Genomic DNA, 26,708 nt, shown 5'->3' on the forward strand with positions numbered 1-26,708 from the left:
CTGTCAAATAAATAAATTAAAAAAAATACATGTGATGATAAATGGTGGTGAGGAAATGGAGAAAAGGCAGCCCTGTGCACTGTTGGTGGGAATATAAATCAGTACAGCCACTATGAAAAACAGTATGGCGGTTTCTCAAAAAATTAAAAATATAACTACCATATGATTCAGCAATCCCATTTCTGGGTATACATCCTAAGTAATGAAGATACGAGTTATATTGTTGAAGATATATCCCCACGTTCATTATAGCATTGTTTACAATAGCCAACACATGGAAACAACCTAAGTGTCCATGATGGATCAGTGGTTAAAGAATTTGTTATCTAGCAATCAATGATTGATCAATCTATCATGCAATATTATTCAGCCTAAAGATGAAAGAAATCCTGCCATTTCCATACAACACTGATGAACTTTCAGAGCATTACACTAAATGGAATAAGTCCAATAGAGAAGAACAGATACCATATGATCTCACTCATATGTGGACTCTTAACAAAATTCCACACTTACGATGACAGATTGTAGTTTGGTGGTTGCCAGGCGCAGGGAGTAGGGAAAGTGGGTGAAGGTCAAAGTGTATAGACTTTCAGTTTATCAGATGAACAGGTTCTGGAGATCTAATGTACAGCATGGTGACTATAGTTAACAATACTGTATTAAATCATATACTTGGAAGCGGCTAAGAGAATAGATCTTAAAACTTCATACTGTATCATATGTTGCCTAACTGAACAAATAAAAAAGTACTGTCATCTACCAATATATAAAGTACAATAAATGGAAACAAAACTTCTTACTATATACATACATAAAGAAGATAACTATGTGAGATGATACATGTCATCTAACCTTATTGTAGTAATATTTCACAATATATACATATATCAAATTATGTCATTCACCTTAAACTTACATGTATCTATTATATCTCCATAATGCTAGGGAAAAAAAGATTATTTAAGTACAGGTTTTGAGATTTATGCTTCCTTTTAAAATGTGTTTGAATCTGGTATTGAAAAGTCTTAAGTATATTGGTTCTTCCTCCTTCTTGAGGTCTGCAGGTGATTTAGATATAAAAGCCAATATAGCTCTATTATGAATGTGAAGTTCTGAGTAATCCTAAACAGTGTTTTCAAATTATTGATAATTTGGACCAATAATTCTTTGTTGCAGGGAGTTCTGGGGACAAGGAAGGTTGTCCTATATTTAACATCATCTCTGACCCCTGGGATGCCAGTAGCACATCCCTCTCCTAGTTTTGACAATCAGAAATTTATTCAGACATTATTAGTATCTTCAGAATAGGTGGTGGTGGCAGAAAATTGTGTCCCACTGAGAACCATGGCACTAAAGGGTATTCTTTTCAGAAAAACTGGCCAGAGAATCAAAAGTAAAGTTCCTTTTCTCTGTCAGAGTTCAGCTCAAAATTGACTTTTTTCCACAAGACTTTTTCACTAAACTCATTATTCCCTCATTATCTATTCAGCATTTTTTAAAACTCTGTTTACAATGGTGTAGACACTTTCAGATTTTTGTTGTCATGAACGACCTCTGACCTTGTGGAAGTCAGGGACTATTAAATTCATTTTATTTAATTTCGCGAAAAGGGCAGGCACTGGAGCAAGTCTTTATTTAACTAGTGAAAGCAAGTGTGAAAATATCTACAAAAGATCAGAGCTCACCTTATCGAGTGTGAAGTTACAAGTCAGCATGCAAAATGTTATCCTGTAAAAGAGTCCTTTCATTTTTTTCCTCCTTTAATTGTGGAAGTTGATTAATTTTATTAGACTATTCTAATTGCTTTTCACTCGAATCAGGTGTACTTTGGAAAGATTTAATGTTGGAACAATCCACCTGTGCTATTTCAATAGAGAAAAACAGATGCGTGGGTGTTGTTTTAAACTCAGGCACAATAGATTGTGTCTGGGTGAGTAGAGGCTATTGGTTTTTAACCTGGTCTTAATTTGGGAAGTTAAATTATACAGCTCTGAAAATAGGAGTAGGTAATGGAAAGACAAGCACACTTAAAATGTGAAAGGAGTTGGATATGATTCTTCCCTGTTCTGCCCTGGGAAGTCCCTCTGAAGTCACAGGGAGGTCCCTGAACCCAGCTGGGACAGGAGCAGCCTCGACACTTCCATGGAGACATCCACTTGGATGGCTGTAAAGTGGGGCCAGTGAACTCATTCCTAATAACCAGTCAACTCCTTTTAGTTCATTTTCCAGGGCAAGATTAGATCATGTTGGAAACCTCACCAAATAACCTTATAAAAAGAGATGAACTCACTCCCAATTTTCATCAGGTTTTGAAGCAAAACCATAAAAACCACTATCCCACCTCAGGCTACTGGAAACAAATTTGCATTTCATTCTCAGGAACAGAAATATCTCTAGGCAAATACTTCAGTGAGAGGCATGCCTGTGTTTCTTACCTTCTCAAGAAACCACCTTGTCGGGCACTTGATCTGGAGACCGATGTAGCCCAGTAGCCCATGACCATGCAGGCTGGCAGAGGTTTAAAAGCCATTTGGGGGATTTATGTTCCTAGTTTTGAGAAGAGTCAGAGCTCTTCAGACTCCTTCTTCCCATGAAGAATTGATTTGTTGTGGTTACATTGCAGCCAGTTCTTCTGGTAGCCCATGTGCTCTGTCTTTTTCTTTAAGAAATAATAGTAACTTTTCGGTGGAAACTTCCTGTAAACGTAGCACTTCTTTGATTTACAAGGCAATTGTGTGACGTGATGAAGGCACTTGTTTGCTAGGTGGCATGAGAGGCAGAGAGTCTAAAGGGCAAAGATCAGGTGGCTAGACATCCAGAGGCTTTTCTTCATGCTAACATCGCTTTATTGACACTTAACTTACTTTGGTAAAACGCATTCATCTTCACCATACAGTTCGAAGAATTATGACCTGTGTACCTCCCCGTCACCCAGATCATAAGGAACATTTCCATCACCTCAGAAAGTTCTTCTGCATTCTCTCTGATCAATGTGTCTACCTTCCCTCCAAAGTGAACCAGTGCTCTGAATTTTTATCACCATAACGATTAGTTTTATTTTCTTCTTGAACTTCGTACAAGTGGAATAATACTCTGTGTACTCTTTTTTGTCTGGTTTCTTTGGATCAGCATAATATTTCTTTTCTTTTTTTTTTAAGATTTTATTTCTTTATTTGACAGACAGAGATCACAAGTAGGCAGAGAAGCAGGCAGAGAGAGACAGGGGGAAGCAGGCTCCCCGCGGAGCAGAGAGCCCGATGTGGGGTTCAATCCCAGGACCCTGGGATCATGACCTGAGCCGAAGGCAGAGGCTTTAACCCACTGAACCACCCAGGCACCCCGGATCAACATAATATTTCTAAGATATATCTGTGCCACTGCATGTATTTGTTGTTTGTCATTATTTATTGCTGAGTTATATTTCATTGTATATCACGTTTAGTCAATCCATTTTCCTGTTGTTAGACATTTGGGGCTTTTATTAATAGTGCTGCTATGAGCATTCATGTATGTACAGGTCAGTTTGTAGAATATATGTACTCTTTCCTCCAGGGTAAATGCCTAAGAGTGCAATAACTTGGTCATAGAGTAAGTGTATGTTTAACTTTATTGGAAACTGCCAAACATTTTTCCAAAGTGATTGTATTATTTTACAGTCTTGAACCAGCACTGTATGAGTTCTGGTTGCTCCATATCCTGATCAGGTTTTTTTTTGTTTTGTTTTGTTTTGTTTTTTATAGAGTGTTTAATCTCCATGGGCATTCTACTGTGGGTAGTAGTGTCTATGAACAAAATGAAGGAGAGTGGGAAAGGAACTCTTAAAATGTATGAGATGGGGAGAAGTTCTCATTTGTCTGATTCATCTCCTATACTTTGTTCTAATTGACATTTCTTGCTTTCTTTTGTAACCTTAAAAGTGACCGTTGATTGATAAATATTGCTTTCTGTTCCAACTGTAGGGCAGTATTTTAACTCCAACTCTGTTCTTTCTACTCAGAGCCTATTAGCTTATTTTGCTCCTACGCAGATCCACATATGTTCAACTTAAAAAAAATCTGTAGACACCTGCTGTTAAATTTATGTATTGTAAATTATAAGAAACTTACTGCTGCACTAGTAAGTTTCCTGATTAAAAAATATTTCCCAGTCAATTCCCATGGATTACAAGTTTCTTGTTGTTAATTAAAAGATGATCTACCTTTTTTTTTTAAGATTTTATTTATTTATTTGTCAGAGAGAGAGAGAGAGAGAGAGCACAGGGAAACCAGAGTGGCAGCAGAGGCAGAGGGAGAAACAGGCTTCCTGGCGAGCAAGGAGCCCGATGTGGGACTCAATTCCAGGACGCTGGGATCATGACCTGAGCCAAAGGCAGCCACTTAACCAACTGAGCTACCCAGGCATCCCAAGATGATCTATCTTTAATTCAGAATATGTTATAGGTTGTTCTGGTACTTGTTTCAAATGGTACCTGTTTCAAATTATAATTCTGTAGGGAAAGTAAAAATCCTCTTCTTTAGTTATCTTCTACTTTTCATTTTGAAATAATTTTAGTTTTATGTAAATTGCAAAGACTTTGAAAAAAATTCCTCTCTCTCCTCAGATTCACCACATTGAAATATTTTATCACATTTGTTTTACCATTTTCTTTACTTATCTTCATGCATATTAATATTTTCTCTGAAAAATTTGAGACTAATATATAATACTCCTTTACTCCTAAATACTTGTTATTTCCTAAAACTAGGATATTCTTTTACACAAATACACTACAATTAAGAAAATAAAGACATGATCATTGATATAATAGTAGCCTCTAATATACAGATCTTATTCAAGTTTTGCCATTTGTTTTACTAATTTTTTTTATTATAAAATAAAGAGTTTTCCTTATCTGGGATCCAGGCTAGGCTTATTGCAATGATAACTTATTGCAATGATTGGTCCTGTCTCTTTTCTCTGGAATAATTCTGCTAACTTTCTTTTATCATCTTGGCATTTTTGAGGAATGTGGACCGATGCTTTTTTCTTTCAATTTGGATTTGTCTAATGTTTCCCCATAATTAAATTTATGTTATGATTGGTGGACAAATTGTCACAGATGGAATATTGTGTCCTTCTCAATGCATCTGTTAGGAAGCCAAGTGCATATTTTGTCAAATACTGGTGATAACTTTGATCATTTGTTTAAGGTCATGACTGCCAGGTTTCTCCATACTAAAGTTACTCTTTCCCCTTTGTAGTTAATGAATGTCTTAAGGGAAAATACTTGAGACCATATAAATATCCTGTTGTGCATCACCCAATAGATTTAGCATCCATTGATGATATTTTCCTGAGACTACTGTTACTAAGTTGATTTCTAAATGTTGAATTATTATATCGCTCGTATCTGCTGCATTTGTTACTTGGTATTCTATTCTAAGGAAAGGATCTTTCTTCCTCTTTATTTGTTTAATCTTCATTTTTATGTGAACTCATAGATTCTTTTCATAGTTCATAGACACTACTAGTTCATAGACACTACTACCCATAAAGATGGTCAAACCATCCTAAATTCTTTACATGGTCAAGCCATCCTAAATTCTTTACATGGTCAAAGCATCCTAAATTCTCTGATGATTTTATCCATTAAACCACTGTGAAATCATATGCTTTACATTATGCTGTCATCATTAGATGCTGGGTAACTGAGCCAATTTAGGCAAATGAAAAATAGATCAACACATAATAAATACATAGATAACTTAAATAGATTTTAAAAAATATTTTATTTACTTATTTGAGAGAGAGAGATAGTGATAGAGAGTGCAAGTGGGAGGCAGAGACAGGGAGAAGTGAAGCAGACTCCCCGCCAAGCATGGAGCCTGACAATAACACAGGGCTCCATCCCAGGACCCTGGGATCATGACCTGAACAGAAGGCAGATGCTTAACTGTCACCCAAATGCCCTGATAACTTAAATAGATTTTATATAAATATTCTATTCCACTATTAAAATAAAATCTGTTAGGCAGAAGAATGTCACCCCATGGATGTCAGTGCCATAGTATCATAAACATGGGAATATGTTAACATTGCATGGCAATATGGATTTTTCGGATGGAATTAAATCTGCTAATCAAGTGACCCCTGAAAAGATTATCTTGGATTATTTGAGTAGGCCCAATGTAATCTGATGGGCCTTTTAAAACAGAAGAAGAGGGAGACAGAGTCGGAGAGAGATGAGGCATGAGAAGTAATCAACTTGCCATTGCTACCTCAGAGTATGAAAGGGGCCACAAGCCAAGGAAAGCAGGTGGCTTCTAAGGAACAGCTCTCAGTTGACAGCCAGCAAGTAAATTGGGGACCCCAGACCTAAAACCTCCAGGCAAATTTCTGCCAACTACCTGAATGATCAAGGAAACATATTCTCCCCTGAGAGTTTCCAAAAAGGATTGTAGCCCCAATTTTAGCCTGGTGAGACCATGACAGACTTCTTCCCTACAGAACCACAAAATAATAATTTTTTTGTTTTTGTTTTAAGCCACTAAGTTTATGACAGTTGCTTATTACAGCAACAGAAAACTAATACATAGACTCCATATACGTATATGGGCTCTGGGTTCATCTATTCACAATTAGTTATATATTCTTACTCTTTTTCATTCATTCCCTCTGTCTCTTATTCTCTGAATCCCTCTACCTCCTTTCTGTTTCACTCCCTTTCTATGATGTCTTGGTTTTCTCTGTCTCCTTTTTCTAGTGTGTGTGTATGTGTGCATGTGTGCGTGCGTGTGTGCATGCATTACTTAAGGAGGCTAATGAGTCAAACCTAAACTCTCGCTGTGGAAACTAAGAAGATAGTAACAAGGTAGTAGAAAGCCAATAAACACAAATTAATGCAGCCAATCTTTGAACTTTTGAAAGCTATACTCCTAACCTTTCTGTTTTTTTGCAGTGTGTTTTTGCCACTTCCTTAGGGGAATCACCTAAAATGGTTTTGACTTCAGTATTACATAAAATATCTCCAAAGAGTTGTTTTGCCAAGCCACACATAACATGTTAATATTTTTCTCAGAAGACTTTAACATAGCAATCAGTCTTCTTAAAAAATAGCATGTTTCCCTCTATAACTTGGCTTCATCATTGAAGCTTGTGGTAAACATAATTAAATAGTCTGGAACAGATTTGAATACTTAATGGTATGCTGGACACAAGCCAGTATTTCTTCTAGGTGAGATTGGTTGGTTGGGCAGGTATCTCTAACTTTGTGTAATTACCGTATTCTGGAGAAGTTGTGGTCAAATTATATTTTCATAAATAAAACCACGTTTCAGAGTGATGAGTGGAGTTTTCTATATGAAGAAATCTTATGGTGAATTGTTTGTGAACCATCAGTTCATAATGTGGGGGTGTGTGTGGCGGGTGGTGGTTCCAGGTAGTTTCACTGTACAAGCATTCCTCAGAGAGATTGTGGGTTCACTTCCAGACCACCACAATAAAGCAAATATTGCAATAAAGTGAGTCAAGATGAAGGTTTTGGTTTCCCAGTTCATATAAAAATTATGTTTATACTGTTGCATTTTTATATACTAATAATGAAATAGCAAAAGGGAAATTAAGAAAGCAATCCCATTTACAATTACACCAAAAGTAATAAAATATCTTGGGATAAACTTAACCAAGGAGGTTTCACCTGTACTCTGAAAACTATAAAACACTGATGAAAGAAATTGAAGATGACACAAACAGATGGAAAGATATTTCATTCTCATGGATTGGGACAATAAATATTGTTAAAATGTCCATTCTACCCAAAGCAATCTACAGATTTAATGCAATTCCTATAAAAATATCAACAGCATTTTTCACAGAACTAGAAGAAACAAACTTATCCTAAAATTTGCATGGAACCAAAAAAGAATCCCAGTAGCCAAAGCTGTCTTGAAAAAGAACAAAGCTGGGGCTATCACAATCACATTTCCAGATTTCAAAATGTACAACAGAGCTGTAGTAATCAAAACAGTAGGGTGCTGATGCAAAAATAGACACATAGATCAACAGAACAGGATAGAAAGCCCAGAAAAAAAAAAAAAACCGCCATTATATGTTCAATTAATCTTTGACAAAGGAGGCAAGAATATGCAGTGGGGGAAAAACATTGTCTTTTCAACAAATGGTATTGGGAAAATTGGACAGCTACATGCAAAATAATGAAACTGGACCACTTTCTTATACCATACTCCAAGATAAACCTGAAATGGATTAAAGACCTAAATATGAGACCTGAAACCATTAAAATCCTAGAAGAGGGCACAGGCAGTAACTTCTCTGACATTAACTGTAGATATGTCTCCTGAGGCAAGGGAAACAAAAGCAAAAATTAACTGTTTAGATGGCATCAAAATGAAAAGCTTCTCTACAGCAAAAGAAAGTCACCAAGACTACAAAACAACCCACTGAATGGAAGGAGATATTTGCAAATGACATATCCAATAAGGGGTTAGTATCCAAAATATATAAAGAACTTATACAACTCAACATCTAAAAACCAAATAATCCAATTAGAAATGAGCACAAGACATGAGCAGATATTTCTGCAAAAAAGACATACAGATGGGCAACAAACATATGAAAAGATGCTTCACATCACTTACCATCAGGGAGGTGCAAATCAAAACCACAATGAGGTAGTAACTCACATTTGTTTGGCTAAAATCAAAACATAAGAAACAACAAGTGTTGATGAAGATGCGGAGATAAGGGAACCCTTGGGTACTGTTGGGAGGAATGCATACTGGTGCAGCCACTGTGAAAAAAAGCATAGAGCTTCCTCAAAAATTAAAAATAGAATTACCATTTGATCCTGTAATCCCACTACTGGGTATTTGCCCAAAGAATAAAAACACTAATTCTAAAGATGGAAACACCTGTATGTTTATTGCAGCATTATTTACAGTAGTCAAATTATGGAAGCAACCCAAGTGTTCATCAGTAGATGAATGGATAAAGAAGATGTGTGTGTGTGTGTGTGTGTGTGTGTGTGTGTGTGTGTAACAATGTAGTAACAATGGAATGTTACTCAGCCATAAAAAAAAGGATGAAATCCTGTCATTTGCAACAGTTGGATAGCTCTAGAAAGTATAATGCTAAGTGAAAAAAATCCAGTCAGAGAAAGACAAATACCATATGATTTCAGTCATATGTGGAATTTAAGAAAGAAATTAAAACAGAGAAAAACCAAAAAACAGACTCTAAGCTATAGATAACAAACTGATGGTTACCAGAAGGGAAGTGGATGGAAGGAATAGGTAAAACAGGTGAAGGGGATTAAGGGTACACATATTGTGATCAGCACTGAATAATCCACAAAATTTTTTAATCTATATTGCATACATCAAACTGATATAACACTGTATATTAATTATACCAGAATTAACATTTTAAAAAGTTATGTTTATACTATACTGTAGTCTTTTAAGTGTACAATAGCATTATGTCTAAAAACAACGTACATACCTAAATTAAAAATATTTTATTGCTAAAAAAATGCTAACCATCATCTGAGCTTTTTGCGAGTCCTAATCTTTTTGCTGGTGGAGGGATTTGTCTTGATGGCTGCTAATTGATCAGGATGGTAGTTGCTGAAGATTCGAGTCACTCTGGCAATTTTTTAAAATAAGACAACAAGTTTGCCACATTGGTCGACTCTTCCTTTCAAGAACAATTTCTCTGTAGTATGTGATGCTGTTTGATAGCGCTTTACCCAAAGTAGAACTTCTTTCAGAATTGGGAGTCAGTTCTCTCAAACGCTGCTGCTACTTAAGGTTATGTAACATAGAAATTTTTTATTGTCATTTCAACAGTCTGCATTGTATCTTTATCAAGAGTAGTTTCCATCTCTGGGGCTCCTGGGTGGCTCAGTTGGTTAGTGACTGCCTTCGGCTCAGGTCATGATCCCGAAATTCTGGGATGGAGTCCTGCATCAGGCTCACAGCTCCACGGGGAGTCTGCTTCTCCCTCTGACCTTCTCCCATCTCATGCTTTCTCTCACTCTCTCTCAAATAGATTAAAAAAAAAAAAAAGTAGTGTCCATCTCAAGAACCCCCTTTCTTTGCTTATCCATAGAAGCAATTATCCATTTTAGTTTTACCATCAGATTGCAGCCATTCAGTCTCATCTTCAGGCTTCACTTCTAATTCTAGTTCTTTGCTGTATCCATGGTATCTGAAGTCTTAAACCCCCCCCAAAGTCATCCAGTGAGGATTGGAATCAACTTTTTCTAAACTCCTGCTAATGTTGGTATTTTGACCTCCTCCCCATGAATCACAAATTTTCTTAATGGTATCTAGAACGGTGTTTTGTTTTGTTTTGTTTTGTTTTCCTGGAAGGTTTTTAATTTATTTTGCCTAGATCTATCAGAGGAATCAGTATCTATGGCAGCTATAGACTCATGAAATCTATTTCTTAAAAAATAAGACTTTAAAGTTGAAATACTTCTTGACCCATAGGTTGCAAAATGGGTGTTGCATTAATAGGCATGGAAAAAACCCAATCTCATTGTACTTCTCCATTAGAGCTCTTAGGTGACCATGTGCATTGTCAATGAGCAGTAATAGTTTAAAGGAATTTTTTTTTTCCTAAGTCCCACCAGTGGGCTTAAAATATTTAGTAAACCAAGTTATAAACAGATATGCTGTCATCCAGGTGTTCCATTTATAGAGCACAGGCAAAGAGATACGGCATAATTCTCAAGGGTCCTAGAATTTTCAGAATGGTAAATGAACATTGGTCTCAACTTGAAGTCACCATTTGTAAAGACACTGTAGTAGCCCCAGGGGAGAAGTCCATGTAGCAAGAAACTGAGGGCTCTCGCCAATAGACAGTGAGTTGAAATCTCTAGCCAACTGCCATGTGACTGAGCCATCTTGAAAGCTTATTTTCTTTCCAGTCTCAGTCAAGCCTTTAGATGATTGCAACCTCATGAGAGAGCCTGAGCCACCAGTGACCCAACGAAACTGTTCCCAGATTTCCAACCCTCAGAAACTGAGATAATGAGTATTTGTTGTTATCAGCTGCTAAATTTTGGAGCTATTTGTTAACGTAGTGATAAATTTTACACTTAATATAAATGGAACCATATTGTATGGATCCTTTTGCATCTGGCTTCTTTCACACAATACTATGTTTCTGATATTCTTCCAAGTTGTTCTGTGAAGTAGTAGTTTCATGATCTCCCACTGCTGTGCAGTATTTTGTTGTATAAATACATGGCAGTTTATTGCTACTTTATTATTAATGGGCATTTGTATTGTTTGCCTTTTCTGTTTTCCATGGATATACATACTTGCTCATTTCTCTACCTACCTGTCTTTTTGTGAGCATCTCTCTATCGTACGTATCTGTAAGTAGAATTTCTGGGTCATAAGTTTTATACACAAACACACACACACACACACACACATATAAATATAATATGTATACATTCAAATAATTTTCTGAGACAGTTTTATCAACCTGTACTTCCACCAATTATGGATGTATGTTCTACTTGCTCCTCATTCTTAACAACATACATGATGGTCAGTGATTTTAATTTTAGACATTCAGGTGAGTATATTACATTTTTGTATTACGGTTTTAATTTGTATTTCCCTGATGACTAATGAGGTTAAACATAATATATCTATTGATCATTTGGATGTCCTCTTTTTTGAAGGTGGTCTGCATTAGTCTTATGGATTGGCAGGAATCCATTATACACATCATATATCAGTCCTTTGCCAGTTACATGTATTGTATGTATCTTCTCTCACTCTGTGGTTTTCGTATTCTTGCTTTGTGTCTTTTAATGAGCAGGAGTTTATACTTTTAATGTGGCCTAAATGGTTCTATGTTTTTCTCTCTAGGTTAGTGATTTTTGCATCTCATTTAAGGCATTTTAATCTGTTTCAAGATCACAAATGTGTTTTCTTCTAAAAGAACTTTACAGTTCATGTTTAGATCTAAAATCTATCTGGCATTCATTCGTTAAATAGAGTGGAATAGAGGTCAAAATGTATTTTCTTCTGTGCGACTATCTAGTTAACCCATGAAAAGACTGTCATTTTTTCCCACTACTTTGCCTTTAAGTGTCCATATATGTCCATATATCTTTTTTGATTCCTCTATTCTGTTATACTGGTTTACTTGTATATTCTTGTGGCAGTACCATTCTCCATTATGTATTGTAGCTTAATTATATCTTTAAATCTAGTAGTCTATGCATTTCAAATTTGTTTTTCTTGTATACTGTTTTCCATATTCTCAAACTTTTGCATTTCAATATACTTGTTAGATGTTTCTTAATACACACACATGCACGCACAAATATTCAAATTCACACAAACAGGTTAAGGAGACTTTGATTAGGATTGAATTGAATCTGTAGAATAATTTGAATGATCTAATATATAAGTATGGCATATTTCTTCATTTACTGTTATCTTCTCAATATTTTTTGCCATGTCTAGGTGCTGCTTATTTCTAATCAGACTTATTCTAATTTATTTGATTATAAAGCTATTATAAAATGATATCTTTTATAAACTTCATGTTATCAATTTGTTGCTGATAAATCGAAAACACATCATTTTCCTAAATTGATCTGTACCATGACATCATGATAAATTTACTTATTAATAATAATCATGTCGTGTCTAAATACTACTTCTTTCTTTCCCCAACGTTTTACTTTACTTACTTTCTTGTTTAGTTTACTGCACTGTAGAACCAATGTTCAGTAGAAATGGGGATATTGATTTCTTTTTCTTTTCCTAGTCTCAGTGGAAATCTTTCAGTATTTCCTCATGAGGTATATATAAATATATGTTTGCTATCAGATTTTTTTTTTTAAGATTTATTTGTTTAAAAGAGAGAGAGTTTGAGGTGGGGGGGGATAGAAGGAGAGGGTGAGAGAAACTTAAGCAAACTCCACTCTGAGTGTGGAGCCTAATGCAGGGCTTGATCTAATGACCCTGAGACCATGACATGAGCCAAAACCAAGAGTCTGATGCTTAACCAATTGGTACCACCCAGGCACCTCTGCTATAAGATTTTTTTTTTATCATTTTTTGAAAAGATCACATTTTTTCCTTATTTTGTTAATATATTTCACTGATTGATTTTGACTGGCAAACCCCACATTCCCAGAATATGTGTCTTCTGAATTTGGATCTTACTGTGTATGGGCTTTTAATATTTTATTTAAATTTTTGAACCTGTGCTTAGAGAAACTGGCTTGCAGCTTTCCTTTCTGATAGCTGTCCTTAGCAGGTTTTGTTATCAAACTTATACTGGCCTCAGAAAACTGGTTAGGAAATAGCTGTCTTTGCTTATTCTCTTAATAAGTTTGTCTAAAATTGGACCTATTTCTTCTTTAAATATTTATAAATTTTTCTGGTAAAAGTATCTGCCCCTGGAGTTTCTTTGTGGGAAGGTTTTAAAATACATATTTAAGTTATTTAACAGACATGGGGTTATTTAGATTTTTTACTTCTCTTTAGCTACTTTTGTATATTGTATATTTCTGGGAATTATTACATTTATTTTAAATTTTTAAAAGTATTAGAATAAAACTTTTAATGATATAGAATCTGTGCAGATAAATCCTTCTTGTTTCTGAGTTTGGTAATTTGCATTTTCTCATAATTCTTATTAGGAGTTTATTAGCCTTTCCAAAGAAATAGTTTTTTATTAATTTTTTCTATTATACAGTTGTTTTCTATTTAATTAAATTCAACTTTTATCTTTACTCTTTTTTTTTTTTTGCCTAATTTGCTATGACTTTTAACTTCTTTTTTTTTTATATTTTATTTATTTATCTTAGAGAGAGAAAGAATGCACATGTGTGCCGGCTGGAAGAGGGGCAGGGGGGCAGAGGGGGAGGAAGAAGGTAAGGCAGAGAATCCCAAGGAGACTCTGTGCTGAGTGCAGAGCCCCACATGGGGCTAGATCTCATGACTCTGAGATCATGACCCCAGCTAAAACCAAGAGGACGCTTAACACTTTGAGCCAGCCAAGCACCCCTATTTTTAACTTCTTGAGATATAAACTGAGATCATTCTCAAACATTTTCCTTTCTAAAATATATGCTAAAGTGTATAAATTTACCTCTGAAAAAGACATTAACCTAGTATTTTTATGTCCTATTTTTCATATAGTTCATTTCAAGATTTTTCTAATTTTCTTTTTGATTTTATCTTTGACTCGTCAAGTTATTTGTGAGTTTATTAATTGACTTTCTAATATTTGGACACTTTAAATATTTTTTTGTTTTTCATTGATTTCAAACAATACCATTTTGGTCACAGAATAATACTGGTGTGATTTTAACCCATGAACTTTGTTGAGAATTTGTTTGTGAGCCAAGATTGCTATGTACATTTTTAAGAAATAAGGAAAAAGTATGTTTTTCAAACTTTGAGTGCAGTGTTCTCTTAGGCCAGTTCAGTAAAACTTGTTAATCATGTTGCTTATCCTACATTTTTGGTAATTTTTGTCTGCTTCTTCTATCAGTTACTAAGAGAAGTGTGTTAAAAGCTCTACTATAAGTTTGGTTTTGTCTGTTTCTTCTTTTAATTCTGTCTTTTTTTGTTGTACGCATTTTCAGCCGGTGTATTAGATCTATGCACATGAAGAATTATTTTACTTTCCTTAAAAATCAAACTTTTTTTGCATATGAAACACCCCTCTTCATCTCTAGCACCACTTTTTCCTTGAAGTCTATTTTTTCTCTTAGTAATTATGCCACTTTTCTTCTAATTACATTTTTCAGGATGTATAGTTTTCCTTATATTTTCTCATAAGCCTTCTTTACTGCTAGACTTAAAGTGTGCTTCTTGTGAGCAACACAGAGTATGGTTTTGTTACTGGTGCTTTTTCCCCAGGCTGATCATTCTGTTTGGATTATTTAATCCAATTATATTGAATGAATTATTGATCTCTTTGGTTTATAACCACCATTTTATTACTTATCTATTTATCTCATCTATTTTATAGTCTGTAATCTTTTTTCCTCTGCCTTTTTGTCTTCTTTGGATGAATCGGGTATTTTTATTAATTTATTTTTACCTTTTGGCCACGTTAGATATATATTCATGTGATAACAGTATGCATTTTTGATTTGTTGGAATCTGTTGGAATGTATTTCTTTACTACTTACCAAATATTCAGAGACCTTAGAACACTCGAATTGTGGTTACTTCTTTCCCACCCTTTCGCTATTTTTTAGGACATTTTAATTATGTGTGTATTTTGAATCTCAAAAGATAATCATTCTTTTTATTTGTACAATCAATATTCGTTTATGCTTACCTACATATTCACTTTTTCCATTGCCTTGCAGTGTTCTATTGATCTCCATATTTCCATCTAGCATCATTGTTCTCCTAAAGAACTTTCTTGAACACTAGTGTTTTAATACTGAGTGTGGATATGTTGATGGCAAATAATCTCTGGGTTGTCTTGAAATACTTTTCCTTTGAATTTTTTTTTTTTAATGTTTTATTTATTTTCAGCGTAACAGTATTCATTGTTTTTTCACCACAACCAGTGCTCCATGCAATCTGTGCCCTCCTTAATACCCACCACCTGGTTCCCCCAACCTCCCACCCCCCGCCCCTTCAAAACCCTCAGGTTGTTTTTCAGAGTCCATAGTCTCTCATGGTTCACCTCCCCTTCCCATTTCCCTCAACTCCCTTCTCCTCTCCATCTACCCTTTTCCTCTTTATTATTTGTTATGCTCCACCAATAAGTGAAACCATATGGTACTTGACTCTCTCTGTTTGACTTATTTCACTCAGCATAATCTCTTCCAGTCCTGTCCATGTTCCTACAAAAGTTGGGTATTCGTCCTTTCTGATGGAGGGATAATACTCCATAGTGTATATGGACCACATCTTCCTTATCCATTCGTCCGTTGAAGGGCATCTTGGTTCTTTCCACAGTTTGGCGACGGTGGCCATGGCTGCTATAAACATTGGGGTACAGATGGCTCTTCTTTTCACTACATCTGTATCTTTGGGGTAAATACCCAGTAGTGCAATTGCAGGGTCATAGGGAAGCTCTATTTTTAATTTCCTGAGGAATCTCCACACTGTTCTCCAAAGTGGCTGCACCAGTTTGCATTCCCACCAACAGTGTAAGAGGGTTCCCCTTTCTCCACATCCTCTCCAACAGACGTTGTTTCCTGTCTTGCTAATTTTGGCCATTCTAACTGGTGTAAGGTGGTATCTCAATGTGGTTTTGATTTGAATCTCCCTGATGGCTAGTGATGATGAACATTTTTTCATGTGTCTGGTAGCCATTTGTATGTCTTCATTGGAGAAGTGTCTGTTCATATCTTCTGCCCATTTTTTAATATGATTATCTGTTTTGTATGTGTTGAGTTTGAGGAGTTCTTTATAGATCCTGGATATCAACCTTTTGTCTGTACTGTCATTTGCGAATATCTTCTCCCATTCCGTGGGTTGCCTCTTTGTTTTGTTGACTGTTTCTTTTGCTGTGCAAAAGCTTTTGATCTTGATGAAGTCCCAAAAGTTCATTTTCGCTTTTGTTTCCTTCGCCTTTGGAGACATATCTTGAAAGATGTTGCTGTGGCTGATATCAAAGAGGTTACTGCCTATGTTCTCCCCTAGGATTCTGATGGATTCCTGTCTCACGTTGAGGTCTTTTATCCATTTCGATTTTATCTTTGTGTATGGTGTAAGAGAATGGTCGACTTTCATTCTTCTACATATAGCTGTCCAGTTTTCCCAGCACCATTTATTGAAGAGACTGTCTTTTTTCCACTGGATATTTTTTCCTGTTTTGTCGAAGATTATTTGGCCATAGAGTTGAGGGTCCTTATCTGGGCTCTCTACTCTGTTCCACTGGTCCATGTGTCTGTTTTTATGCCAGTACCATGCTGTCTTGGTGATCACAGCTTTGTAGTAAAGCTTGAAATCAGGTAACGTGATGCCACCAGTTTTATTTTTGTTTTTCAACATTTCCTTAGCAATTCGGGGTCTCTTCTGATTCCATACAAATTTTAGTATTATTTGCTCCAGCTCTTTGAAAAATACTGGTGGAATTTTGATCGGAATGGCATTAAAAGTATAGATTGCTCTGGGCAGTATAGACATTTTAACGATGTTTATTCTTCCCATCCAAGAGCATGGAATGGTCTTCCATCTTTTTGTGTCTTCTTCAATTTCTTTTAGGAGTGTTCTGTAGTTCCTCGAGTACAGATCTTTAACCTCTTTGGTTAGGTTTATTCCGAGGTATCTTATGGTTCTTGGTGCTATAGTAAATGGAATCGATTCTCTAATTTGCCTTTCTGTATTTTCATTGTTAGTGTATAAGAAAGCCACTGATTTCTGGACATTGACTTTGTATCCTGCCACAATACTGAATTGTTGTATGAGTTCTAGTAGTTTGGGGGTGGAGTCTTTTGGGTTTTCCATATAAAGAATCATGTCATCTGCGAAGAGAGAGAGTTTGACTTCTTCCTTGCCAATTTGGATACTTTTTATTTCTCTTTGTTGTCTGATTGCTGTTGCTAGGACTGCTAATACTATGTTGAACAAGAGTGGTGAGAGTGGGCATCCTTGCCGTGTTCCTGATCTCAACGGGAAGGCTGCAAGCTTTTTCCCATTGAGGATGATATTTGCTGTGGGTCTTTCATAGATAGATTTGATGAAGTTCAGGAATGTTCCCTCTATCCCTATACTTTGAAGCATTTTAATCAGGAACGGATGCTGGATTTTGTCAAAAGCTTTTTCTGCATCAATTGAGAGAATCATGTGGTTCTTCTCTCTTCTCTTATTGATTTGTTCTATCACATTGATTGATTTGCGAATGTTGAACCATCCTTGTAACCCAGGGATGAATCCCACCTGGTCATGGTGGATAATCTTTTTAATGTGCTGTTGGATCCTGTTTGCTAGTATCTTGCTGAGAATCTTAGCATCCATATTCATCAGTGATATTGTTCTGAAATTCTCCTTTTTGGTAGGGTCTTTGCCTGGTTTGGGGATCAGGGTAATGCTGGCTTCATAAAAAGAGTCTGGAAGTTTTCCTTCTGCTTCAATTTTTTGAAACAGCTTCAGGAGAATAGGTGTTATTTCTTCTTTGAAAGTTTGATAGAATTCCCCAGGGAATCCATCGGGTCCTGGGCTCTTGTTTTTGGGGAGGTTTTTGATCACTGCTTCAATCTCGTTACTAGATATCAGTCTATTCAGGTTGTCAATTTCTTCCTGGTTCAGTTTTGGGAGTTTATAGTTTTCCAGGAATGCATTCATTTCATCTAGGTTTCTTAGCTTATTGGCATATAACTGTTGATAATAACTTCTGATGATTGTTTCTACTTCCTTGGTGTTAGTTGTGATCTCTCCCTCTTCATTCATAATTTTATTAATTTGGGCTTTCTCTCTTTTCTTTTGGATTACTGTGGCCAATGGTTTATCGATCTTATTGATTCTTTCAAAAAACCAGCTTTTAGTTTCATTGATACATTCTACTGTATCTCTGGTTTCTACCTCATTGATCTCTGCTCTAATCTTGATTATTTCCCTTCTTATGTGTGGAGTTGGTTTGATTTGTTGTTGATTCTCCAGTTCTTTAAGGTGTAGAGACAGCTGGTGTATTCTGGATTTTTCAATATTTTTGAGGGAGGCTTGGATGGCTATGTATTTCCCCCTTAGGACCGGCTTTGCTGTATCCTATAGGTTTTGGAGTGAAGTGTCTTCATTCTCATTGGTTTCCATAAATTGTTTAAGTTCTTCTTTGATCTCCTGGTTGATCCAAGCATTCTTAAGCAAGGTGGTCTTTAGCTCCCAGGTGTTTGAGTTCCTTCTGAACTTTTCCTTGTGATTGAGCTCCAGTTTCAAAGCATTGTGATCTGAGAATATGCAGGGAATAATCTCAGTCTTTTGGTATCGGTTGAGCCCTGATTTGTGACCCAGTATGTGGTCTGTTCTGGAGAAGGTTCCATGTGCACTTGAGAAGAATGAGTATTCTGTTGTTTTAGGGTGGAATGTTCTATATATATCTATGAGGTCCATCTGGTCCAATGTGTCATTCAATGCTCTTATTTCTTTATTGATTTTCTGCTTCGATGATCTGTCTATTTCTGAAAGAGGCGTGTTAAGATCTCCTACTATTAATGTATTCATATCAATATGACTTTTTATCTTGATTAATAGTTTTCTTATGTAATTGGCTGCTCCCATATTGGGGGTGTAGATATTTACAATTGTTAAATCATCTTGGTGGATAGTCCCTTTAAGAATTATGTAGTGTCCTTCTGTATCTCTGACTACCGTCTTTAGTTTAAAATCTAATTTATCTGATATGAGAACCGCTACCCCGGCCTTCTTTTGAGGCACATTGGCATGAGAGATGCTTCTCCATCCCTTCACTTTCAATCTGGGTGTATCTTTAGGTTCAAAATGGGTCTCTTGTAGACAACATATGGATGGGTCCTGTCGTTTTATCCAATCTGCAACCCTGTGTCGTTTTATGGGTGCATTTAGGCCATTCACATTGAGAGTGATTATTGAGAGATACGTTTTTATTGACACTGTGTTATCTTTGAAGTCTTTCTTTCTTTCGATTGTCTCTATATTTCTGTTCAATGCTATTCTTGGGATTTTTCCTGTTTTATAGAACCCCCCTTAATATTTCCTGCAGTGTCGGCTTGGTGGTTGCATAGGCTTTTAAGCCTTGCTGGTCTTGGAAACTCTTTATCTCTTCATCCATTTTGAATATCAGTCTTGCTGGATAAAGTATTCTTGGCTGCATGTTCTTCTCATTTAGCGCCCTGAATATATCTTGCAGCCCTTTCTTGCCAGGTTTCTGTGGACAGGTCTGACGTTATTCTGATGGGCTTTCCTCTGTACGTAAGGAGCTTCTTTGTCCTAGCGGCTTTTAAGAGATTGTATCTACAATTATGATTCCTCAATTTTACTATGAGGTGCCTGGATGTTTTTTTGGAATTTATAATCTTGGGGGGAGACCGTTCTGCCTCTAGTACATGAACACTTGTTACATTCACAAGATTGGGAAAATTTTCATGAAGAACTTGTTCCACTATATCTTCTAGACTTCTTTCTTTCTCCTCCCCTTCAAGGATTCCAATAATTCTGACGTTGGAATGTTTCATGGCATCATTTATTTCCCTGATTCTGTTTTCGTGGCTTCTAAGCTGTTTGTTCCGGGCTTCCTCCTGATCCTTTCTCTCTATCTGTTTGTCCTCCAGATCACTAATTCTATCTTCTGTCTCAGTTACCCTAGCTTTTAGAGAATTTAGATTAGATTGGAACTCATTGGAACTCGTTGTGAACCTCATCCCTGGTGGCCTTCAGCTCTGCCCTAACATTATGAACATCCTCCCTGGTTGCTTTCAATTCTGCCCTAATCAATTCCGTTTGGTCATCCATGGCTTTCTCCAACCTAGCTATTGCCTGGATAATTGTTAGCCTGAATTCTCTTTCTGACATATTGTCTATGTTGATAGCCGTTAGCTCTGTTGCAGAAGGCCCATCCTCTGTATTTTTCTTCTGTTGGGGATTCCTCCTCCTAGTCATTTTGGTGAGAGATGACTGGACAGATGTAGCTGGATGTATCGACCGTGGTGCAGTCAAGGTGCACCCTGGAACGCTTCTGAGCACTCAGGATTCCCCACCCAAATGAGAGAAAAAAGAAAAGAAAAAGAAAAAAAGAGAGAGAGAGAGAGACAGGAAAAAAAGGGAAGATAAAAGAGAAGGTTCAGCCCAAATGGGCCCCAGGGTAAGATTTATGACATATACAAACAAAAACAGACAAACAAAAAGACTGATAAAAGTATATGACGAGAGAAAATATATATGTATATGTATGTGTGTGTGTGTGTGTGTGTATATATATATATATATATATATATATATATATGCAAAAAAAGTAAGAACCTCGTCAAAAAGAACCCCAAGTATAAGATTTATATACTATCAGGACAAACATAAATACACAGAGACACTGGCGGAAGAAAAAGATGGAAGCATGGTTATAGATTCTCAGTGTGGATGAGGAAGGTTATTTTGATTCTTCCTGGATGTATCTTGATATCTTTGTTAAAGGACTCAACTTTCCTAAGATAAAGGGGGATTAAAAATTGGTTTACCTATAGGGGTAGCATTGATTGGAGAAAGGGGGTTACCTTGAAGTTTAACTCTTTATGAATATTAGAAAATAAAAATAAAAAAGGAATAAACTGGACTAAACTAAACTAAAATTTTTTTAAAAATTAAAAAAAATAGAAAAGCAAAAGAAAAACACATGTGTATGTATCAAAAAATTCAGGTTAGAAGTTTATTATGGAATTTGATGTACTGGACATCTCACTGTGATGGTAAATAGGTTAAAAAATTATCTATATAAAAAAAGAAAAAAAAATGAACCAGAATAGTGGGAATGAGTTAAAAATAAAAGTTGTATCTATGAAGTAGTGGTGGTTGTTCTCTTGTAGTCTTTTTTTTTTTTCTTTCCTGATTTGTTTTCTGGGGGAGGGGGCTGCCACGTGGGTTTTCAGTCAATGATGTTCCCTGAGTTAAGTCCTCCAGCCCCCCTCAAGGGGGTGGGCTCTGAGGAAAACAGTTTTTTCAGGCTTTTGTTCTCTGGAGGTTTTTATGTTTGTTCACTTCTTTTCTCTCGCCTTGACAGCTTTTGATGGTTTTTGGAGGTTTAGAGGAAAGCAAACTGCACCCCGACCTCCCTCTCAGAGAGAAGCCTCAGTCTGTTCCCCTCTGGCTGCTGCAGCCGCTGGGCCGCTGGCAGAGCAGGTTCTGAGTTGCGGTCCCTGGGGATGCAGGTTCTCCTGCTTGTATGCAAAACCACGGCAGCGGCGGCTGTCTGGGCAGCTCCAGACCGGCAGAGAGGTTCCAAGCAGCGATCGCACACTGAGATTTTCCCGCTGGCCGGGGCTAAGAGCACCAGGCTTCCGCGCGCCTCTCCCAGGGGAGGGTGTGGGGCTTGGGTGTCTCCGGCTCTATCGCGGCGTGGGTCCCAGAACACCAGGCTGGGCGTTCGTGCACCTCTCTCAGGGGAGGGTGAGGCACGCGCGCATCTCCAGCAAGGTGCGCATTCTGCCGTCTGGTGTGGCTCCCAGCCCCTCATGGGAGCCGGACTCCACTCGTTCTCGGGCGCGCTGGTGGCCCAGGGACCAAAACCTGGTTTCTCTGCCGCACTCTCTCTGGCTCAGCGCCAGGGGAGGCTGTCCTGGGTCTGGGGACTTAAGCCCCTGTCCCTAGGCGCCCCAATTCCCACAATTTCCCCCCGCGATCCTTTGCTCTTTTGAGTGCTTTCAACCAGACTCCAAGTTAATGCTGGTCCCCAGACGCAGGGCACTCTCGTATTGGGGTATTATTTTCCAATTGGTCGCCTCTGGTGGCTCCCTCCCCCTTTTGTTTATCTTCCGATATCAGTCCGACGTTCCCACTCCACTTTACCTGCCCAGTGGCGTCTTCTGCCCCCCATAGAGATCCAGACGTGTTTAATTCTGATCTCAGGCTGATTTCATGGGTGATCGGAGTTCTTTGGTAGGTAATCAGCTCACTTTAGGGTATAGGTTGAAAAGGCGCCTCCTCCTACTTCCCCGCCATCTTGTCTCCCTTTGAATTCTTTTTAAAGAAGACCTACAGAACAGAATTCTAGGTTAGCATTTCATTCTTTTGGCACTCTGAAGTTCTCATTCTGTTATGTTTCATTCATTAATATATCTGACTCATTTTAGTTTTCTCTTCATCCTAAAATTGTCCACCAGTTTTAATATGATATACCTGATAATGTTTTTCTTTGTGTATTTATCCTGCTTGGGGCTCATAGCTCTTCTTGAATCTTGGCTTGATGTCTTTCATTATTTTGGAAAACTTAGTCACTGTACATTCATGCACCGTATTTTTCTCTCCTCTCTTCCTGGGAAATCAATCACATGATCTTTTAATAAGTCCTATATGTCTGTTGTGGTCTTTTGCATATTTTTATTCTTCTTTTTCTCTGTGCTTCAGTCTGGGTATTTTTTGTAGCCTGTCTTTCCTATCATAATTTTCTATGTTTGTCTGTTAATTTTATCTATTGGATTGAATTCTTTACATAGTTAGTGTGTTCTTCAACTCTAAAATATCCCTTTCATTTTTGATAGATCTTAAATATCTATGCAAATACTTTATTTTGTATTCCACTTTCTTAATAACTTCCATATCTAGTAGTCTTGTGGATTGTTCTAATATCTGTATTTTTTTTCTAATTATTTGATTTTGTCTTAAAGTGTGCAAAATAATTGCCTCATGGTATACAAAATAATTTAGGAATTTATGTATGAAAAAATATAGATATAAATGGAGGTGATGTTAACATTCTCTAGATGGGATTTACATTCGCCTCTGGCAAGCAGTTTGGATAAATGTGGTTGAACTTAATCCCAGCTGAGATTGGGTGGAGTTGGCCTGCTTAATCTTCGTTAATGGTTTGTGTATTTGTAGTCTGGATTAACTGCCAGCTTTTAACCCTTTTGGGCTCACCTGAAAGTCTCTGGAGATACCAGGTTTCTTCCTCCTTGGAAGGAACTGAATTCTAAATTCTTCTACCCAATCTTAGGAGATTGCCTAAAGCACTGATTGGCTTCTTTGTTGCTTTGCCACCATTTCTTCTTGGCTTTCTGATCCCTGGCTTCTTTCTGGTTGGAATTTTAGTCTCTGGCTCAGACATTAGGTCCATGATAATAATGTAATGAAGTCTAGATGAAGATCTCCTCCTAATCTCCAGAAAACTTCCTTCTCTCGAGTTCACGATTTATGGTCCTCAAACTCCATACATACATCCCTCCTCCATACGTCCTCTGGGGCATCTCTTCACTGAGTTTAAAATTTTGCAAAAAGACAAATGGGACCTTCACCAGCTCCTACTACATGTATTGATAAAGTATCTACCATCTTGTTTGCAAGCATTTGATCGGGGTATATTTTAGAAAGCTATAACATGTGTTGGTACTCCACATGTTTGATTAAACCATACAGTAAATCACATTTGTTTCTAGTTCTTTTTTTTTTTTAAGATTTTATTTATTTATTTGACAGAGAGAGATCACAAGTAGGCAGAGAGGCAGGCAGAGAGAGAGGACGAAGCAGGCTCCCTGCCAAGCAGAGAACCTGACGAGGAACTCGATCCCAGGACCCTGAGATCATGACCTGAGCTGAAGGCAGAGGCTTTAACCCACTGAGCCACCCAGGCACCCACATTTGTTTCTATTTCTATTACACACTTGCCATCAAGCCCCTGATCTTGATTGTAGCACTGGCTAATAATGCTAAGTCAATATAAACATGCAATCCAGTTTTTAACATTTTGATTCCAAGGCCTTTTTTTAAAAAAGTTTAGTCTTCTTGGATTGAATAGAAGGCTTTGGTACTCCACTTAAATGTTCTAGGTTAAAATTAAAAGTTAAACAATTTAGGAGAAGTATGGAGAAGACTTTTGTCCTTTCAGTGAGGATTGCCAACTCCACACCTGCACTGTAAGATTCCTGAGCACAAAGGTAAGGGAGTTAGGGTTTTATGAGTCTGAGGGAAGAACTTACACAAGCACATAGAAGGAGTGAAAATTTGTGTCTGTGTCAAACCACACAGGCTGGAGTCCAGAGTGCAAAAGGGAGAAAAAAGAAGCCAGAGGCATGTTTGGGTCAAAAAGACCTTCCTTATGTATCAGGTTTTAACAAAAGAAAGAACAGGTCAAGTCCTTTTGGTGGTAGCAAGGTGCCTAGATGGTAAGAATGAAACTGGCACAGACATTAGTGGGAAATGTGTGTGTTTTAAACAAAATGGTAGTGGGATGCCTGTAAGTGGCCTAATTGGAGAGACTCTGAGAGGTAGGTTGTATAGGGCTCAATGCTGATTGCACTTGGGTTGTGTGGAGAAAAGAGGACCCAGGTCTTTAGGACCAGAGTGGTCACCCAATCCCTAAATACCTGCTTTGCTGACTGTAGACATGGGCCCCTTTCTGATGTTATGTGGACGAAGTAGATACATTGGGACCACTGGGTTGTGGGATGTCAGTGACGAAACATCAGTTACTAAAATGTCAGCCAGGCAGGAAGGCACCCTGAAGCCCTGGGAATTAGGCTAGAGAAGTGTTTTTTCATCTTGTCCCCGGTGTCCCCTTGCCAGGGAAAAACCAGGAGAAGACTCCCTTTTTTGTAGACAGGAATAAACTCTTCCTGTATTAGACCTTTGGGCAGTGTCTGTTATTGCCCTCTTATTCTCTGTGATGTATGCATTTCTGGATCGGTAGTGTTGTTCTGGGGTTTAGTTACTCCAGTGTGTTTATTTTATTTTTTAAAGATTTTATTTATTTGACAGAGAGAAAGTACAAGCATGGGGAGTGGGAGAGGGAGAAGCAGGCTCCCCGCTGAGCAGGGAGCCCAATGTGGAGCTTAATCCCAGGACCGTGGAATTATGACCTGAGCCTAAGGCAGACGCTTAACTAACTCAGCCATCCAGGAGCCTCTCCAGTGTTTTTAGCGTAGGGCTGTGGGGAAGGCTGCTGTCTCAGAAACTCCAGACTAGTTTCAGGAGAAGAGCTGAGAGACTTAGGGATATGTTTCCAAGTTCTGTACCAGAGCATCACTGGGCTCTAGCTGAGAAGATTGCTTGGAGCCTGATGGAAGTCCATGCACAAAGAGAACCTTGTAGAAAGGGATAAGACAGTCCCTGGAAAGGAACAGGGTAGATTAAACTCATTATAGGATTTTTTATTTTTTTTTCAGTTCGGAGCCTTAACTTTTAGGAGTAAAATTTGAAATTTTTGAAAACTGAGGACTACCAGCTAAGTTCAGTCTGGGGCAAAACCAAGCTAAAGGCTGGAAGAAAGGAAAAACAGCAGTTCTTATAGGTCATATGGGTGGGTTTTGTTGACCATTCTTCTTTCTTTCCCCTTAGCTTATGGGACCTAAGTACTTGGAAATTCTTTTGGTACTCTTCCTCCATTCAAGGAAATAAGATATGGTATCACAGGTAGGATTGCCAGATAAAATACAGAATGCAGAGTTGAACTTGAATTTCAGATAAACAACAAATGATTTGTGTATTTATTCCAAATATTACATCAGATACACTTGTACTAAATAATTATTCATTGTTTTATCTGAAATTCAAATTTAACCTGCCATCCTACTTAATTATCTTTCTACTTTGAAATAATTATAGTTCTTCAGGAAGTTGTAAAGAGAGTACATGGATGTTCTATGTACCCTTCCTCTATTTTCTCTCAATGGTCACACTTACATTGTTAGAGTATAATGTCCAAACCAGGAATCTGGTACTGGTACAATGTGTTTATGTGGTTCTGTTATTTTATCACATGTGGAAATTTATGTAACTACCACAGCATTCAAGATACAGAACTAACCCATGACCACAAAGATCTTCCTGGTGCTATTTATCATTACACCCCCACAACCCCAGTATATCTAACACCTGGTAACCACTAATCTGTTTTCCATCTCTTTAATTTTTTCATTTGAAGGATGTTCTATGAGTCATATCATATAATATGTGACCTTTTCAGATCGGCTTTTTTTCACTTAGCATAACTCCCTTTAGGTTCATCCAAGCTTGGGTGTATCAAACAACAGAGCTACAAAATATACAAAACAATACCTATCAAACTGAGAGGAGAAA

This window comes from Martes martes, assembly GCF_963455335.1.
Source record: "Martes martes genome assembly, chromosome: 9".
Taxonomy (NCBI): Eukaryota; Metazoa; Chordata; class Mammalia; order Carnivora; family Mustelidae; genus Martes; species Martes martes.